Source organism: Podarcis pityusensis, assembly GCF_964106645.2.
Source record: "Podarcis pityusensis genome assembly, chromosome: 15".
Lineage (NCBI taxonomy): Eukaryota > Metazoa > Chordata > Lepidosauria > Squamata > Lacertidae > Podarcis > Podarcis pityusensis.
Window position 1 is genome coordinate 5666658 of NC_138040.1, and position 13264 is coordinate 5679921.

A 13264-nucleotide genomic window follows, 5' to 3' on the forward strand; every position below is an offset into this window, starting at 1 on the left:
TGTGCCTCATAAACCAGTGGCACATCCTGATCAGGGTGAACTTCATGCACCATTTTCTTAACCACTCACCCGCTGTTATGAGATCCTGCTGCAAGGGGTCTATTTACACCCTAGTGAGCGTCAGAGGCAAGCCAAGGATACGCCGAATCTGCCAGATGTGCAACACGGAGAGAAGGCAAATGGCAACCTTGGGGGCTCCTTCTGGCCTGCATGGGCTTCTCACCTGGCCCCCAGCCTGATCCCAGATGCAAAGGAACACCACCCATGCCAAGGTGCAGGCAAAGGGCACCCTCAGTGTGAACAAAAGCAGCTTTAGTCACCTCCCATCCTCTTAGGCCCGGCATTATCACTATTATTAATTGTATTTATTAGTCGCTTTCCTCACAAAAGTGACACAAAGTGACTTACAGAAAAAGTACAAACATTTAAACCAATCATAACAAAACCAATAAAAGTGTAAAACAACCCGCATCTATACAGACAGATCAATGTCTAAAGCACTACATGACTTAGATCCCAAATATCTGCAAGTATACCTCCTTCCCTACAGACCCTCTAGAAGGAGAAGGCATTCTCTGTGACAGAGGTGCAACTGGCACCTTCATCAGATATCGAAGACACAGCTCTTTTGACTCCTGAAAAATATATTCTCCAACTCACACCACTCTTTTGATTACACTCAGTTCTAAACTGTTTTTAATATTGTACTTTTAAAAAATTATTGTAACCCACTCTGGGACCTCATGGCAAATGGTAAGAAATCTAAGCAGCAGCAACATCATCTTCAGAAGCCCTTCTCCATAGCCGTTGTTGGAGACCTGGCATGTGGTGACTGGGGAAGGGTCTGCTTAAGGGGTGGGGACCTTTTGGGTAACTGTCTGTCAAAGGGGGTTCATTGGGCACTTCAGTGCTGGGGAAAGACTTTTAAAATTTATTTACCAAATTTACCAATATTTTTAAAACTGCATACCTTTAGTTGCTCTTGACTGCTTTATTTGCTGCTTTTTAATAATTTGGTCAAGTTTTTATAACTGTACACTGGTGTGTGTGTATTTGCCTGATCTACCCTGGGAAAGTTGTGGTGTTGTTGTTTTGAACGACTGGACTTAAATGGCTCACTAAAAATGAACAAGAAAATAAAGGTCACCAGGCTTGATCAGTTCGAAATACGGCTCTTGGTAAAAATTGGTTGCTGACCAGGAGAGTGTGGGACTTCTGTGCTGAAATGAATGTGTGGGAAACAGCAAGTTCAAAATGAGTTAAAACTTATTATATATATTTTTTAAATGCTTGGCTTTTAATCTGTAAAACGTTGGCTCTCCCTTTGCAAATTATGTCGGCGTTCATTCTGTTCCCAATTTTACCGAATTTTATTTTGATTTGTATGGTGTTTTTATATGAGTGGCTGATGGGGCCATTTTAGGGTCCAAAAGCAACATACAAATGCTTTTATAAATATACAAACCTCTTCTGAAGCTCACATTTTCCACAATTTATTATTTATTTTATTTATCTGTTACATTTATATCCCACTTTCTTCTCCAATGAGCTCGAGATGTGGCACACAGTTCTCTGCCTCATCATTTAATCCCCACAACAACTTGCAGAGGTAGGTGAGGCTGAGAGGCAGGGACAACCCCAAGGTCACCCAGTGAGCTTTATGACTGAGTTTGGATTTGATCCCTGGCCTCCCAGGTCCTCGTCTGACACTCACAAACTTCATATTAGGAATTTTGGGTAGTGGTTGTACGTGGTTTCTCTTGCTCACCTCACAATTACATCGTCGCAACAGCCCTTCCAGATGTGGTGGGACTCCAGCTCCCATCATCCACGACCCTTGGCCATGTTGCTGAGGGTTGATCGGAGTTTGAGTCCAACATCATCTGGAGAGCCCCAAGTTGGAGAAAGCTGGTAATATACCCAGGGCCCTTAAAAAAAAAAACTCAGCAAGTCCCGGGACCTCTTTTTCTAGAAAGGAAGCCCTGAATAATATACCTCACAGGGTTAGACAACCATCCAATGGCCCCTCAGTGAACATAAGTAAAGACCTGTTGGATCAGGCCAATGGCCCACCTAGTCCAGCAGCACGTTCTCACAGTGGGGCCAACCCGATGCCCCAGTAAGAAACTCACAAGCAGGATCCAAGATTGAGAGCACCCTTCAGTCCTGTGGTTTCCAGCAACTTGTATTCAGAAGCATGGGGTTGGAACACAATCATTGTATTAATCTGTCCAATCCTCTTTCGAAGCCCCCCAGCACCACCACACCCTGAAGATCACACCAACAGCACAGGCCTCTGTGAGAGGGGAAGCAGGGAGACGCAGCGGATATGTGAGTGAACTCTGGCCTGACCAGGCCTGGTGAGGAGAGAGATCTATTTTAATATTTCACCCCGGGTGCCAAGGTGCCTGAGGCCATCCCTTCCTTTCCACTTTTCTCTCAGCAGCTTCTGCTTTTACATTTAAAGATATTTCCCTGGCTCCATGTCAGAAAATATATCGAGTCAGGTCATGAGAAGTGTCAAAGATGCATTTCCTCGGGATGGGAAAAGGGACCCGTTTCACGAGCCCACAAATGCAGAACCAAGGAACTTTTTTAAAAAGAAAAAAAGGCAAACCCTCACCGCCCATCAACATCTTTCAATACTAAAGAAAAAACTGTGCCTGTGTCTTGAGATGGGCTCATTTTAATCTCCTGACGCTTTTAAAGTCCCTCTTAGGTTACCTTTTTTTAGGGTTCAAAAGCCAACCGCTCTCGCCTTCCTTATTTATAAATCAGGACACACACAAAAAATCAATTATTATATGGCAACATAGGGAAGCAAGCTGTTGACCTTCCCTGCATCGAGGGAAAAATAACCCTCCAAGGGAAGGGTATCAATCATGCTCTTAGGCCTCATGGCTCCTGGAGGGGAAAGCCTCAGTGGGTGTGGTGGTCTCAGAAGTTGACTGGCCTGGACTCCTGAGAATCAGTGCAGGGGTGGTGCAGGATTCTGCTCAGCTTACTGCATGGGCCAAAGGAGATATTGTGGTGGCAGATCTGTGCACATGAGGGGGCTTGCCGGGGGCTTCATATAAAGTGGAGAGTGTGGAGTGAGAATTTTAGCATAGCATGGGCAAGAACAAGTCTGGGGCTGACCCCCTTTCCTACTCAAACCTACTTTTTCTACCCCCTTGCAACTGCTTTAAAAAAAAGTAAGGAGACCTGCTGGATCAGGTGACTGGCCGATCTAGTTGAGCACTATGTTCTCACAGTGACCAACTGAATGCCTCAATGGGATGCCTGAAAGCATGTCCAGAGCACAATAGCACAACTCTCCTCACTTCTTGTATTCAGAGGCATATTGCCTCTGACAGTGGCGGCAGAACATAACCATCATGGCTAGTAGACAATGACAGCTTTATCCTCCATGTCTAATACACTTTTGAAGTCATCCAAGTTGGCTGCTGCCGCAGATTTGTCCATCCTTACCCACAAACAAAGCCACCACTCCTGGGTCCTCCCATCCCCACCAGCGCCTAATTTAGGGCAGTGCAGGTGGTTCTCCACACAGAGCACTGAGCAGAGGAGGTGAAGAAGAAGAAGAAGAAGAAGAAGAAGAAGAAGAAGAAGAAGAAGAAGAAGAAGAAGAAGAAGAAGAAGACCTTCTTCAAGAAAAGAAAAGGCTAAGGAATACACCCTACACAAAACTGGAGTGGAGTTCCTAAGACAGTTGGGTGGTGCCTTGTCTGCCTCCTTCCAGCAACTCCTGCAGCCGAGCTGGTGCCAAACATATTGCTCTGCTTTTCTTTGGACAACATCAGCAAAACTGAGAGGGGGTCTTGTTGTCTGGCCAGCCCATGACCTCCATTACACTTTGCCCAGGCTTGCGCCCTGAGGAGGTCACCTTGGTGCTGCTAATGCAGCAGTTTGACTTCACCCCCGGAGGCACACTCCATCGTCTCTCGAGACAGATGAATGCCAACAACAACAACACCTGTATACAGGTACCTACTGAGAACAGCCCCCTCCCCCCAAAAAACCTGTACTGAAAGGAATTGCTATGAAAATAAGAAATATTTCAGGGGTGTATGCCAAATTTTATCCCTGCTCAGGGCACCATATTGCCAATCTCATTTCTAGTGACTTTTCTCTCACTTATTGCAGAGGATGCCACAGAACGAATTAAGTCACAGTAAACCTGTATGTTCAAGTTTAACTCAGAATTTATTCAATTGCTGCAATACATGAGCTCCGTCACTGAAGAACACTGAGTCAGATCTTGGTCCATCTAGCTTAGTATTGCCTACACTGACTTGCAGGATTCTCTCCTAGCCCTGTGTGGAGATGTCAGGGATTAAACCTGGGAACTTCTGCATGCAAGGCAGATGTACTACCATAGAAAAAGCTCTGTGCAGTTACTAGGTTAGTAGCAAGCTTCCCATTGGGGCATCTGTTTGGCCATTCTAAGAAGAGAATGCTGGCCTTTGGGTTGATTCAGAAGGGCTCTTCTTATGTTCTTACAGTGGAGGGAATGTGTGTATGTTAAACCTCTCTCTCTGATACACACTTTCCCCCTTTCTTCAATGTGAAGCAGCATTAACAAAATGTGACACTCACACACAGCTCCTGCACTTTGAAATGGTGCAGCCCATAATTCTACTGACTTGTCCTGCATAATATGTGAATCGGCTCCTAGCGAAAAGGTCTCTCTCACACATACACACAAGGACAATTTGAAATTTTGCTGGACAATCAAGAGCAATTCTTCCCGCCTCCCTCCCCCCCACAAAAAAATATGTCATTTGGAATTTGAAAAGGAGAAATAGCTGAGGCAAATTCTTTCCGAGGGGAACGTATAAACAACAGCTCCGAGAACATTTCAAACAAGAAGTCAACAAGCGGCTGTGACGGCCTTCCCATATCGTGGAACAGCAAGATAAAACAATATTGCTACCTCATACATCATAAATCGGCCATTGGCCTAACATAGACATACAGTGCAAGGAGAGGAGAGGGGGTTCTCTGAGGCACCCGTGGCAAAAGCTGAGAAAACACCACCCTCTAGAGGACATTCGCTTAAGCATCCCAACGTTAATGCTCAAAATGAAGATTGTGGTGTCAATGCTTTGCATACATCTAAGGTCCTAAATAGGAGCCTGGCTGGCTCCTTCTGTTTGAAGGTGGAACTTTGCCTCTGTCACGCAGAAAGGGAAACTAGATGGTGGTCTCGTATTTAAGGCAAGAAAGGTCCTGGGGAAAAGCCACAGGAGGCCACCACCTTGCCAAAGCTTAGCAAGTCTGGGTATGGTCAGTGCCTGGATGGAAAATCCCGTGTGTGTGCCACTGTGGGTTCCACGGTGGGTGAAATATTAAGTGTAATTAAAAAAATTAAAATAAACATGGGGTTCAGTCCTGACAACCAAACAGAGAGGACTGGAAGACCCCATTTGGCCCCCAGGCCTAAGGTCCCCCATCCCTGGTTCAACGTGTTGAATGCAGACCAGCTTGATCCCTAACTTCTGTTTGCTATACAATCAGAGCCTGAGCCGATAATGGGCAGAGCAAGAGGAAGACGTATTCTGGATTAACTAAACTGAAATAAATGCTGCCCTGCTTCAGTGTTCAGCATGGCGACCTCAGACTGAAATGCCCAAAGGATGTGTTCTGCCTCTCCCCTCATACCAGATCAAATTATTTGTCCATCTAACCTAGCACTATCTCCTCCCCAGAATCTCAGGCAAAGAGACAGAGGTCTTTCCCATCAGTTGCTACACAATCTGTTTAACTGAAGATGCTAGGGATTGGACCTGGGGCCTTCAGAAAGCAAAACAAGGAAAGGTTCTACTCCTGAGCTAAGGCCTTGTTACCTTCCTCCAGTTGTATTACCCACTGTTGATTTTAGGTTTTGAATCTCTTGCCGGCACATGCCTATCTAAGCTTTGCTTTAAAAATCCAGTGTACGTGAATACTGAGGGTGGCCCGGCGAAACCCAGTCTGGTTTGCAATTAAAGGCAAGTCTAGTTCCTGAAACAATTTGCAAACTAAAATGCAGCCATTCTTCAAAATTTGCACATCTCCTAATTTTGCAACGCAGCTCTCCCAACAAGAAACGTGGACAGAAATTTATATTCTAGGACGGGGGTGGGGGGGAGGAGAAATGCAAACACTACTGAAAATAACATACAAAAATGCAGCACGCTAACGGAAATTGCTTGGAGAAATATGCACATTAAGCATGATTATGTACAGATAAGAGTTTAAAAGGAGAAATTCACGCTAAATTTTCACGAGGACTTCTTAAAAACAAAGAAAACCACAAACTGATGTGGAAATGTGGGCAACTGATCTTGAGACTAGAAAAACCGAGAGAAGCTGAAATTGACCAATTTGCTAATCTCTAGCACAGAGGACAATGTATATTGCAATAAATGGTTATTATAATGCCAATCGTCATACAACTAGGCTTCGGCTGACCTGCTTGGATTGCAGCTTGATCCCACCCCCCACCCTAAAAATCCACTCTTCTGGTACATAGCAAACTTCTTCTGAAACTCAAAAGGAAGCACTGAACGTGAGTTTTTGCAATATAGTAACTGATGGCTGGCTAATCAGAAGGTCGGCGGTTCGAATCCCTGCGACGGGCTGAGCTCCCATTATTCTGTCCCAGCTCCTGCCCACCTAGCAGTTCGAAAGCACGTCAAAGTGCAAGTAGGTAAATAGGTACCACTGTGGCGGGAAGGTAAACGGCGTTTCTGTGCGCTGCTCTGGTTTGCCAGAAGTGGCTTAGTTATGCTGGCCACATGACCCGGAAGCTGTCTGCGGACAAACGGCAGCTCCCTCGGCCTATAGAGTGAGATGAGCGCCGCAACCCCAGTCGTCCGCGACTGGACTTAACAGTCAGGGGTACCTTTACCTTTTCCTTTTAACTGAGGGAAAGGAGGTATCATGACAGGAGTACCCCAGTGTTGGCCCAAGGAAGGCTCAGACTCTGTCAACACACATGTCATACCACCCGGAGTAGGAAGGAGCCCTTGGCACCCTATTCTACATCATCCAACCCAGAGGATGCAGATCTCTCAGCATTTCTGGATGATGGGTAAAAGCAGCGGGGGGGGGGGCAACCTTAAAGCAGCTCTGATCAAAGCTGGACTGTGGTTGCCGTCAGACGAAGCAAAACCTATTTGACTGTTTTAAGGCCTGCATCTACACGGCAGGAGATAAAAAGAAAGAGAAAAAGGGGTGGACTGGAGACAGGGGCACGCAGACAGCTCGGCCGACAGGCTCTCTTGTTTACAGGCTCGGATATTAAATGTAATTTGGACGGGAACTGCCCTCCAGTGCTTCATGTTATGCTCCAGCTCATTTTTGCAAGGACTATTTTAGGTCCGCCGTGCTCTAAAAGGTGGTTTCTTAAGTGAGTGTTACTTAAAGGAAGCCAATCTGCTTCTCAGGAAGGGGGAACGGGAGCCGTCACGTCTTTCAAGTCTGCTTTCCCATAAGAACCCTGCTAGGAGAGGAGAGGAAATCGGGCACAGTGACAGGGACACATTGCAGGCATTCTGAGATGTGTATATTTATCAAACCTCTGGATTCTGTCCTCATTTTCTCCCTTGCAATGCAACCCTGTACGCACAGACAGTAAAAGGCTGCGGATGAAAATGCTTGGTCTCTCTCACTCCCACCCCCCACCCCCGATTTTAAGGGAAACTTTGCAATGTGACATATGTTATTCTGCAGCCCCACAGGAGGCTCAAGTCAGAGTTTCTTAGGGTCAAACAACACATTATTGATGGGGGAGGGGAGTGCACTTCAACTGGTTACTTTATTTCGATGGGGGGGAACCCACCGTGGAGTTTAGCACATTCCGTATGGTCACAAGGCTGTAGCTCAGTGGTGAAATGTCTGCTTTGCATGCAGAAGGGCCAAGATCCAAACCCCAGCATCTCCAGGTAGGTATGGGAATGTCCCCCACCTGAAACTCCGGAGAGCTGCTACCAGCTGGAGTAGACAATATTGGGCTAGAGCTCATTTCTCTGCCACCCAATTTCCACCCCGTGACATCCACTGTCCCTGACTGAAAGGGCAGGGACTCAGGCAGAGACACAACAGGCAACCTTATCTGCAGGCTGATTGTTTTCCTGCATCTGGGGTCGATTGAATTAACCTGTCACAGCTGATGCAGAGATGTGGCAAAGTTGCCCTCCCCAAGCAGAAGCTGAAGGAGGCACAGGAAAACAGGTTAGTTCATCTAAGTCAGTATCATCTACCACAGCTGGAAGAGGCTCTCCTGAGCTCAGGCAAGGGTCTTTCCTAGCCCTTCCTAGAGGTGCTGGGGACAGAAACATGTGCTCTGCCCTCTCCCTGGATGAATAGTGACTCATTCAGAGATGCAGTGGGCAGCCTCCTCTGTGAATAGCATGCACCCTGGACTCATAAGAACCTTCAGTTACTTAAGTCATTCCTTTCTCAGGACCACAGATTGTGAATAGCTGGTTTAAAAGTCCAATAAACTGGTTGGGTTGTGGGTTCGAGCTCCACATTGGGCAAACACTGCAGGGGGCTGGACCAGATGGCCCTCGTATTCCCTCCCAATTCTACGGTTCTATGATTCAAAGGCATAACGTAGAAAAGGCCTACCTAACCTTCTTCTAGGTTTTGAAATTCAAAAATATTTCAGCTGGGGTTGGGGACACATTTCCCTGCCTCTCTGCACTGGGAGCGATTGAACAAACTAATTGCAGTGATTCAGATTAGTAGAGAGCAAAGGCCGCAGCTCAGCAGCAGAGCATATGTTTTGCATGCAGAAGGTCCCTGGTTCAAGCCCTGGCAGTGTCCCCTGGTAGGCCTGGGGGAGGCTCCCTGCTTGAACCTAGGAGAGCCACTATTTATCAGTGTAGATAATACTGAGCAAGCTGGACCAGTGGCCTGAGTCAGAGCAGGGTAATTTGCTATGATTCTATGATTTTGGAGAAAGAAAGAAAGAAAGAAAGAAAGAAAGAAAGAAAGAAAGAAAGATTTCATTTTAGACCACATATATCCCACCCTCCATTTTAAAGGTTGTGGGACAACAAAACTAAAAAATGGGAAAATAAAATTGCAACCAATTATTCATCATGTCTGCATTCTGGGAGTGATAATGGTATGTCATCCTCTCATCAATTTTTCAAGGAGGCAAAACATCAAACCCCATAAAAATGCCCGTTTGTCATGCCAGTTCACTGTCACCTCACTGCTTGGAAACTGAAACTGAAAGGTCATTGCTAAAGATGGGAATTTAGGCAAAGGCAACCTAATTTTGTTCGTCCTCTGATGTAACTCGGTGGCACAACGTCGTTCCAGGAAACAGCGAAACCCCATAGAAAGATGCTCAACTTGGGACTGAGGTCACTGGGGAAACAAGCTTGGCAGCTCTACTAAAGGACCAAAAATGTACAACAGGGCGGGGCTGGCAGATAAAATGACCTAAGCAACATAAGAGAAACTGTATAACAGGTGCAAAGGAAATTATCCCCTTGTCTGATGCTTCTTAACCATTTCCCTTCCTGCCTTCCTGCTCAAAGACAGCAAACCTGGCAGGAGCCAAGAGTGAGTCATTCCCTGTGAGGATGGCTCCCCACTCTGATAAAAAGGTTTACATTGCACAAGTAAACAATTTGGGACCAGAATAAACCATAAATAGATTTTCTTCTCTGCTGCGCCAAATGCATTTGAAAGATAAAAGTCAGAAGGAAGGATAAAAAACCATTTTGGGTGGGCATGTTTCTTCCGTGTCCTAGAGCAAGGGTGGGGAATATCAGGGCCAAGGGCTAACTGAGCCCTCCCTGGGAACTCTCCCAGGCTACACCCCTTGCCAGGCCAATTTGCGGCATCCTTGAGTGTTGTTGCCTACCTGGACTCACTTGCCTAGATGGAGAATAGAGCAAGGGTGTGCAGCAACAAACCTATTGTACAAAGGTACAGTCCACATTTGTTGTTCCACCCATTCCCCCAGCCACCACTAGTATGTGGCCCACCAGGAATATGGCCTTTCGTCTGAAAAACGTTTGCCACCCTTCCTCGCAAAGCAAGAGGAACCAGCCGGGTGCCTTCCAGGTGTTGCTGGACTCCAACTCCTAGCAGTCCTAGCCAGCATCTGGAGAAAACCACATGGGCTGCTTCTGCCCTATGGATGAGGTTCACATGTCTTGAAGGGTGGTAGTGGAAGGGTGGCAAACTACACGCTAGGGGAGATGTTAAGTGCTGACAGAGGCCCAATGCAAACGGGACATTTGCAGCAGCTGAAGCTCATAAAATAATCCCTGCCAAAGTCCCATCAAGCCCAAGCATCCTGCTTCCCACCTTGACCAGCCAGATGGCTCCAGGAAGCCCATGAGCAGGGCAGGAAGACGGTGGTCTGTGCTCCATCCCCAGGGGCTGGCAGTCAAAGGTAGACAGCGTCAGAACAAGGAGATTTGATTCCTAATGATCATGAGTAATAAGAACATGGGGACTTCCTTGCTGGATCAGAGCAAAGTCTAGGCCCACTTAGTCCGGCATCCTGTTTCTAAAAACAGCTAGCCCAATCTAAGTAGGAAAGCCAGGACCATTGCTTGTCCCTGGTATCTCATATCCTTTGGACCTAGGGGTTTTCCGATCTTGCGTAAATGGACCCTTCTCATCTCACTCAGTTTCTCTTTCTCCCAATCATGGGGAAAGAGAAGAGGTCCTCTTATGGATCAGTAACTGATAACAGAACAGGAAGCGGTGAGTAAGAACAAATGGACAGTTCTCACAGTGGCCAACCAGATGTCCTAATGCCCTAACTTTCCTCCCACCCAAGGACAACTTGAAACTTGTTGAGGTTCCCGACAGACCATTTCGTGTGTTTTTTCTGTTGCAGCAATTGTGATTGTGCTAGATGCTGCACATTTTTAAAGTGAATTTTTACATCACAGAACACCTGGACGAAGATTGTGGTGGTCTGCGGACCAGTCTGGGAACCCCTGCTTCAATGGCAAGCTCACAAGCAGGACCTCATGCAACAGCACTTGCCTCACTCATGAATCCCAGCAGTTGGCATTTCGGAGGCAGGCTTCCTCCCACGGGGGAGGTGGAACACAGCCACAAGGATATGCACCATCAAATGGCATGAACGGGAGGTGGATGGAGGTGATGAGGACTCACGGCTTTAATAAATAAGCTATTTTCCTCAACTACGATGAACTGCGATACCCTCCCAAAATCAAGGTGTTTCGTTTTGACTTGTCACTTAAAAAAAAACCCCACACTTAAAAAAAAAAATCCTTCAAAGCTTCCACTAGGTTTGGGGAAGGAACAAAATCCCATCCGCCCACTCCTGAAATTTTTGGTCGTGCCGCTAATCAAAACCAAATGAAACCTCTCAGATGCTTCTTGAGCATCAAACACTCCTTTCTATTTACAAAGAAAGAGCTTCAAACGTGTTTGGAAAACCTATAAAGGCGACAACTTACTGTAGTTTCCCCCTTGACAAAAAGCAGACACCAATGGATGAAAGCTGCAGACGTTGATCGCTCCTTCCTGTTCTCTATATGATGTCAGTAGTTAAAAATGATTGGATGTGTTATAATAATGGTTTACAGCAATCTGGTGTCTGTTCCAAGCATGCCACACTCGACCGCTGCATTGTAATGCAAGGAGCAAAGTAATGTTCTATCTCAGGAGAAGCTGGGTGGCACAGACCTCACTGGCCACCTTGCCAAGATGAGGAAACAATCAGAAAAATGGATGCCTTAGCATGGCCAATGACTCAACAACCAAGGCCTACTCTTAATCACACAAGAAATAACCTAGGAAGCTGCCTTATATGAAGTCATATTGCAGGTCCACCTAGCTCAGCTTTGCCTACACTGATAGGCAGTGGCTCTCCAGGGTTTCGAAGCAAGGAGTCTTTCCCAGCCATATGTGGAGATACCGAGGATTGAACCTTTTCACTGGAACATCCCTCCTTTGACATAACAGGCAGGCGCCGTCTCTATTGCCTTTTTGGCATCTTTTGAAGGCTTTCCTCTTCCAAAAAGCCTTCTAAGTGGAGATCCTTATCCCATTTGGTATCGCATTGAATTTGAAACCGTTTTTATATACGCAATGGTTTTATATGTGTGTTTACTGTACTGTGAAATTGCTTCAAGATGCTTCATAAATAGTAGAGCATTAAGGTCAACCAACTAGACCTCCTGAGAACATCAGAAGAGACATTCTGGATCAGACCAGTGGCCCAGCATCCTGTTCTCACAGAGAGTGTTGGACTATGAATAGCAGCTTCCAGAGGTCCACAGGCTTCCTGCCCTAGAGTTAGGAGCTGCATTAGGCAAAGGCTCTGTGGAAACAACTTTCCTCTTGGAACAACTGCTCTCCAACTACACTACTGTGAAAGAGATCAGCGACAATGACAACAAACCCAACTTTTCATTTCAGCTCATCTTTCATCTTGAGCTGGCTTTCACATTTCCTCACAAAACAATAAATATTTGTCTTCAGAATGTCCAAATGTTGCTATCCGCCTACCCTTGACCAACCAACAATATGATTGCCAGGTTAAAAAAAACCCCAATGAAACACAGAGCAGAACACCTTGGGAGGTCTATGAAATAAAACATGAGATGCTCAAGCTCTAAAACCTTTTAAATTATTTTTAACCTGCATATGAAAAGCACCCATCTTTCCTGATCTATCTTCTGCATCCCTTGCTGTAGCACAGGGGGTGGAAGCCTGTGGCTACCTCAACTCCCATCAGCCCCAAACAGCATGGTAAATGGTCAGAGAGTTGGGGTCTAACAACATCTGGAAGGTACTCAGTTCTCTTTCTAACATTAGAACATAAGAAGAGCCCTGCTATAGTACGCCAATGGTCCACCTGGTCCAGCATCCTGCTTTCACAATGGCCAGCCAGATGTCTGAGAGAAACCTGCAAAAGGCCCCAAGAACAAGAACACTCTCCCCTCCTGTGGATTCCAGCAACTGGTACTTCTTCACACATTGCATACTTAAACTATGGAACTTGTTCCCACTGGAGGCAGTGATGGCCACCGGACATGATGGCTAGGCTCTGCCTCCTTGGTCAGAGGGAGTTATGCTTCTGAATACCAGTTGCTGGAAACCACAGGAGGGGAGAGTGTTCTTGTGCACAATCTTTCAGCTTCATTGGGCATCCACAAATTCTAGTATTATGAGAGAGGGAGAAAAACTCTTCTCTACACACTGTCTCCATGCTATGTACAATTTTATGACCTTTTATCATGTTATCCCTAACTTACCTTTTCTC

The 13264-nt window shown here is 46.1% G+C and overlaps 1 protein-coding gene across 1 annotated transcript in view; it reads right to left on the reverse strand.

Moving 5' to 3' along the window:
- The window catches only part of BCAS3 (BCAS3 microtubule associated cell migration factor), a 476692-nt gene that overhangs the window by 297973 nt on the left and 165455 nt on the right, over positions 1–13264 (reverse strand). The gene's annotated exons all lie outside the window — the stretch shown is intronic.